Source organism: Cyprinodon variegatus, unplaced genomic scaffold (genome assembly GCF_000732505.1).
Source record: "Cyprinodon variegatus isolate N-32 unplaced genomic scaffold, C_variegatus-1.0 Scaffold968, whole genome shotgun sequence".
Classification (NCBI taxonomy): domain Eukaryota; kingdom Metazoa; phylum Chordata; class Actinopteri; order Cyprinodontiformes; family Cyprinodontidae; genus Cyprinodon; species Cyprinodon variegatus.
This window is the reverse complement of record NW_015151421.1, coordinates 153,730-160,288: the sequence shown is the minus strand read 5'-3', so window position 1 is coordinate 160,288 and position 6,559 is coordinate 153,730.

Here is a 6,559-nt window from a genome sequence, read left to right as displayed (position 1 = left end):
AAGGAGCAGATACTGGTCCTGCTGATGAGTTGTAGACCTTCTGCTGGAGTAGCAATCTCCATGCTCTTGAGATTGTGCTGGGAGACACAGCAAACCATCTGGCAATGGCACGTATTGATGTGCCATCCTGGAGGAGATGGACTGCCTGTCCAGGTAGCGCCTCATGCTAACAGTAGTGACTGCGACCCTAGCAAAATGCAAAACTGGTGAAAAAGAGTCAGAAAAGATGAGGAGGGGAAAAAATGTCAGTGGCCTCCACCTGTAAACCCATTCCTGTTTTGATGGTTGTCTTGTTGCCCCTCTAGTTCACCTGTTGGTAATTTCATTAACACCAAAGCAGCTGAAACTGATTAACAACTCCCTCTGCTACTTACCTGACCAAATCAATATCGCAGAAGTTTAATTAACTTGATGCTATACTCTGATTAAAGTGTTCCTTTAATTTTTTGAGTAGTGTATATTCCTATACTTTAACAGAAACTGATGTGAATTGATGACATGTTTGCAGGGTTAACTGTCTGACCATGATTTGAGCTTGAATCACACTCGCTCACTAATACTAACCCACAGAAAGATGGGTTTGTGTTTAGAGAACAAAAACTCACCCCCTTCATGAAGTTCCAGGTTTCCATCCCATGAGGTCAGCAGAGAAAGTCAGAAGCAGAATATTTAGTCCTATCTGAACAATAAGCTGCGAGTCACTGATTCTACACAGTTTACTAGTTACACTGTTTTACTGCCGAATGAATCAGAAGTTCCACCCGGACACTCATGATACCTCTGAAGTGCTTTCCATTATTAACTCTTCAGAGTTTCCAAAGGTTGTTCAGCCCAGATGCTTTTCGGGGTTCAGTTAAAGAACTTGGAGCAGGAACTCGTGTTTTTAGAATGATTGTTGGCAGCAGGTACTCTAAAGATCCAGTTTAAAATTGATTCTTTGTTACAATTTCTGTTTTTTTTATTTTTTTATTTAACCTTTTAAAGACTGAATAATTCAAATACAAAATCTTTCCTCAATCTGGTCAGGTACTTCCTGATATTCAGATGAACCTTGAAAGACCTTCAGTTTACTTTTAATAAATTCAGCATGACGAAGTTATTTTATATCTTTAGGCTCAACATTAGGTCATATGTTCGATGGTTTGGACCAATTCTGCACTAATAAACTCCCACTGACAGGTAAACCTGCCCAAAGGGGGTCGCATCCTTCTTAATATCACCCAATTATCAACTATACTATAATCTACTATACTACAATTACACTATAATCAGGAATCTATTCAGGGAGAGGAAACACTTTAGAGAACAAAGAGTTGAGAAATAGTTTGACACCGAATTAGTTTAACTTCAGAAAACCTTTAGCAATCAGGAATCTGTTCACATCCTGTTTAGATATTGTGCCCAGTTCCAAGATAGAAAACCACAGAGCTGGAAATCTGTTCAGAATCAGAGATCTGTTTAGAATCACAAATGTGTTCAGAATCAGGAATCTTTTAAAAATCAGGGAGCTGTTTTGAATCTTGAATGTTTGAAATCAGAAATCTTTTCAGAATCAGGATACTGTTCATCATCAGGAATCTGTTTAGAATCAGGAATCTGTTCACAATCAGGAAGCTTATCAGAATTATATAAAGTTGACAATATTTGCAAATCTAGGAGTCTGATTAGTGCATAAAAATATAAAAACAACATTTGCCGAAGGAAAAGCTCTGAAGGCCTCCAAAGGATCTGGAGACCTGTTGATAAAATGATAGTTTAAAAGTTTAGAGGAGAATCCGGATCACAGGAAAACCACTGGAAACAATCAACTGGCTGCACAGGGAGTTCTGAACAAATGTTTATTAGCCTTTAGTCATTTTAGTCACACTGGTTTGGTTTTAGTAATGTAGGTCTGAAATGTTCCCACACCAGTTTCTCTGAAGCTCTCTGAGGGTAAGAATAACATCTGTCTAACCTCCTGATGAGATTCCTCTTTATCTCTTTACCCTCCTCATCCTCACCTGCTGTCTGACTCTCAGCAGCTTCCTATCCAAACTAATAGGATCATCACTCTGCAGCGCCACATACTCTCTGTTTCACTCCATAAGCAGATTACAGACGTGTTTACGGCTCTTTGAACATTTCATTTCCTTTAAGCCAATTGTTCTGTCAAAGCACCCAGCCCTTTCAGTGTCTATCCCGTTCTCCCTGCCTGGTTGCACGGTAACACAAAGCTGACAGAGGACATGACAGAGTGCAGGGGTTTGAGTCGTTTCCTATGGTGGGTAGATGAACTTCTGCTAAAACATCTGCTGTTTGGTTGTTCTAATTAAACAGAAAACTACGGAATCTGAAAAGCTTAAATGAAACTATGGGGGCACTTGAGGCAGATGCTCTAAAAAAAATCAAGCTTTACTCACAGTGACAAAGTCCTTATGACAGCAGAGAGGAAACAAAGATACAAGAGTTAAAGTAAACAAACTGCAAGGAACAAAACAGAACCATTCCACCTTTATTCACATAGGGCTTAAAAACAAACTACTAAAGTATAATTATGATGATTTATCTTGTGTGCTGTTGTTCTTAACCTGAATTTGGGTATCCAGCTTTGGTTCGGCCCCATATTAATGTAAATACTCTCTGGATGGCTTCAAGAAACAAATCTGCTGAATGAAAACTGTTGGTCTCAAAAGGAGAAGAGGTGTGTTCGACAAGAAAAGGCAGATTGTTCCATAACTGTTTTCGTTAGTTGGAACAATAACCTGTGAGGTTACGCATGGTTTTAGTCATTAAAGAGGAAAAATTACTTTAAAACTGATCCTGTGAACACTGCAAAAACAATCTAGAAATAAGCAAAGATTACTTAAATTAAGTGTATTTACCCTTAATTTGAGTAGGTAAGTTAGAGGATTTGCCAATGGAACAAGTATTTTTACTCTTAAAATAAGATAATTAGATAAAATGCACTTGAAGTAAGACATTGCAATTGTTTTTTCTTATTTTAAATGTAAATTGTCTTGTTCCATAGGCAAAGTGTCTCAATTACTTCCTCAATCCAAGAAAAAATGCACTTATTTTAAGAAAAAATGACTTATTAAGATTTAAATTTCTTGCAGTGAAGTGAAGTTAAATGTTTGGACAGAAAAGACTTTAACTGGAACTTTCTTGTTCTTTTAACTTTGCACAACACATTGTGCATGCATTATCCACCCCAAAATAAAGTGTGTCGCTGTAACCAATAGGTAAGAAATATGTCCTTTACTGTTTTAAAAGCTTCCATGGTGGACCGGGCTTTAATTTGGCTAACTGCCTCAAATGTTAAAAGGTTGATCTTAATCTATTCTGGATTTTAAGTTAATGATCTGTATCCATCTAATCTCTTGAATTTGTGATGATGGTCTAACACACTGTGCTAAAGGATCTATGGAGGTATCTGAAGCTCCACCAAACCTGTTAAATTTGAAGACTTCACTTCATCAAGACATTCGAATAATGGCTCTTCTGTGGAAACTCTTTATCTTTTTGAGAGTTGATAAAAATCTGGGAATCATCTGCATATAGAGTTGCCAACTCCCTGATATTGGCCACCATATGTGCGTGCCAGTTGCCTTTACCCCTCATGGCGTGGTATTTTTATTTCAGCCCCCCTTTGTGCGTAAAATTATCTTTTTAACTATTTGACTCAAATCTGCATTGAATTAGATGCATATTAGTGAGTGACATGAACACATGGAAAATCAATGATTTTCCAGCAATTCACTTTAAAACAAAATAACAAACTTTACTGAAAAAAATAAGTATCTTTAACCAGTGGCACGGGAAGGGGGGTGCTGCGGGGGCTGCAGCCTCCCTCGTCATAGCATCAGCCCCCCATGGTGGGGGGCTGTGGAGTAACATAATATTGTACTTAAAAACATGAAATTATTTATGTATTTATTTTTTAAAAGACTGTGTTTGATATGGGATTAAAATGATGGGCTGTGTATAAAATATAAACTAATGATTCATTATTTTAATATTTCATAAAAAACTAGGGTACTCCCCCGGAAGCTTCCGCCACCTCACATTCGTTTAGGCATGGCTAGCAAAAGGCAGCAGAAACGTATTTCTGACTATTTCGAGGTGAGAAATGGTTTTAATTCCCCTATACGCTAAAATAAGGCTGCATATCACTAAATATTATGTCTGTATTAAGCTATTAAGTGATAAAATATGAAATTAGTTTTTTTTTTTGTGTGTTTTTTGTTTCAGATATGAAATCATTCCCCATATCCATAGTCAAATGGACTTTCAAGACGTTCAATGCTCAGTTTAGGCTATATTTAGGCCATGTTTTATTCAAGTATTCCTGATCCTGTTGATTGCGAGCTGTTGTTTGTTTTGAATGATTAAAAGAGAAGAAATAAAGCTTAAAATGTTCATGCTTTGTTCCGATGCATTTTAAATGGCAGTTTTTGGCGACAAATGTAGGCCTACAATATTATGTTAAAAACGTCAGCCACAGCCTTCAACATAATGACGTCACGTGTTTTCAAACCCAGCCATCAGCCCACCCAGTGGTTCCCAAAGAATTTCTTCTGGGCCCCCCTTTGGATTACAATAAAATGTCCACGCCCCACACTTTGGGAACCACTGAGCCCACCTCACTTGAAACAGCTTCCAGTGCGCCTGTCTTTAACATAAGCCTGTCCTGCTTCACTTCAAACTGTAAAAATTAAAATAAAACAATGAATACATATTGCACATTTTTGGTGCAACATCAAACTTGTGCAAACCTGTACACACATTTCTGCCTTAAATGCAATGACTGTAGGCTATAGTTGTAAAACAGAAAAAAATTATTAGCTAAATGCCACATATTGTGTCTGCTTTTTCCACTTGTATTTCCTCTGAGCTCTTGCAGCAACGAAGAGTTGTTTGCCTTTGAGTGCTGCAGAGTAAAGCTGAGTAAAGCAGCGTTAGCATTTAAATTACTCATTTCGTCCCCCATACTGCTCTGTTGTTTCCCGCCATCTTGAGCCATTGGAGCAACACAGCAACACTTGAGCAACCAAGTTGCTCTGTGAGCAACACTTTGCTGGACCAATGGGATGAGGGGATTCAGAATCGTTACAAATATCTTGTCAGCTCATTGGTCACAACGCAGCACAGGGCCCATTAACAAGTTTACCGTAAGTTTTGTATCTAACGTGCCCTTGTTCTTCATTTCCCATTAGCTTTTTACTGACCTTTTTTTTTTTTACTCTTAAAGTAATACGGGACAAAGTGCGTTCCTTTTCCACTAAATAAGGGACAGGTACTTCTATTATGGAACGATTCAGTTTTTCAAGGGATGGTTGACCACCCTGTATGCAAAAACAGAGGCAGAAACCCAAAGTTTCCTGTAGAAAGACCCAAAAAGTAGCAGCTATTGAGAGAAAAGAAAGGTCCTAAAGATGAAGTTCTAAAGCCTCGATCAGAACTAGAATATGGACAGAACCAGGACCGGTTCATCCAGGTTCATGTTTCGGTTAAGTTTCAGATTCTGACCTTCTTTAACACGAGGCCAGACTCCTGAGCGAGCAGCAGCCGCTGAGCACCCAAGTCCCCCACAGCTGAACTCCTCAGCCAGTCCTTCTCCAGGGGATCCAGCTGCACCCTGTGGAACAGAGACTGGGGTTTGGGGGAGAAGATTAAAAACACAGCAGATCATCCAGAGCAGGGGAGGGAGCTGCCTGTAGGGGTAAGAGTTCATACAATCTGACTTCTGATTTTCAGTTCTATTTTATCATTTAGTATGGGTTATTGTTTTTTTTTTTTTTTTATACTTTGTTTTAGTTCAGTTTTTATACGTTTGAATTACTGCAACATTTTATTTCCCTTTGGGATTAATAAAGCATTTATTAATTTGAATTTAATATTGTTTCAGTTATACAACTTACAGAAAAAACATTAACATTAGAAATAAAATCCCAGATAAGGACAGACCGCTGTAGCAACACATATGACCTGACAGTGCAACCTGCCATGTGCTCGCTTAATGCGCTGCTGTGATGTGGAAGATTGATTTCTTTTTCTTTTTCTATATATCTGCTCATTCTTCTGTGTAGGTCAGCCAAAATGGACATTCTTATGATGACATATGGTGGCCAGAAACTCGGAAACTTGCTTACTGACTTTTAGATAAAAAGGTGAGCAGAAACGTTCTGCCTTTTTCAGGCCTGATAGATGGTGAGATCTTCCAATGCAATTTGTGTTCGTATCAATTATTTTTTTTTAAAGTCATACGGAAATCATATTTAAATGTCAATTCATTCTGGCCTAAACATGTATATAAATGTGCTCTTTATCAGACGATATTGTCGCAAAAGTTAGAAAATTTCTATTTAAAAGAAAATCCCGTCTTAAAATCTGTGTGGTGTTTTTTCGTTATCTTATGCGAACCAGTTAGTTATACATCAGCCTGAACACCCAAATTCAGAGAATCATATATCAACAGTCATCTGTCAATCAAATGTTTTAGTTAATAGCATCTTGATTCATATCTCGCAGCTAATATACGCAACGGTTGAAATAAGAAATAAGAATCACATCTGTGTCT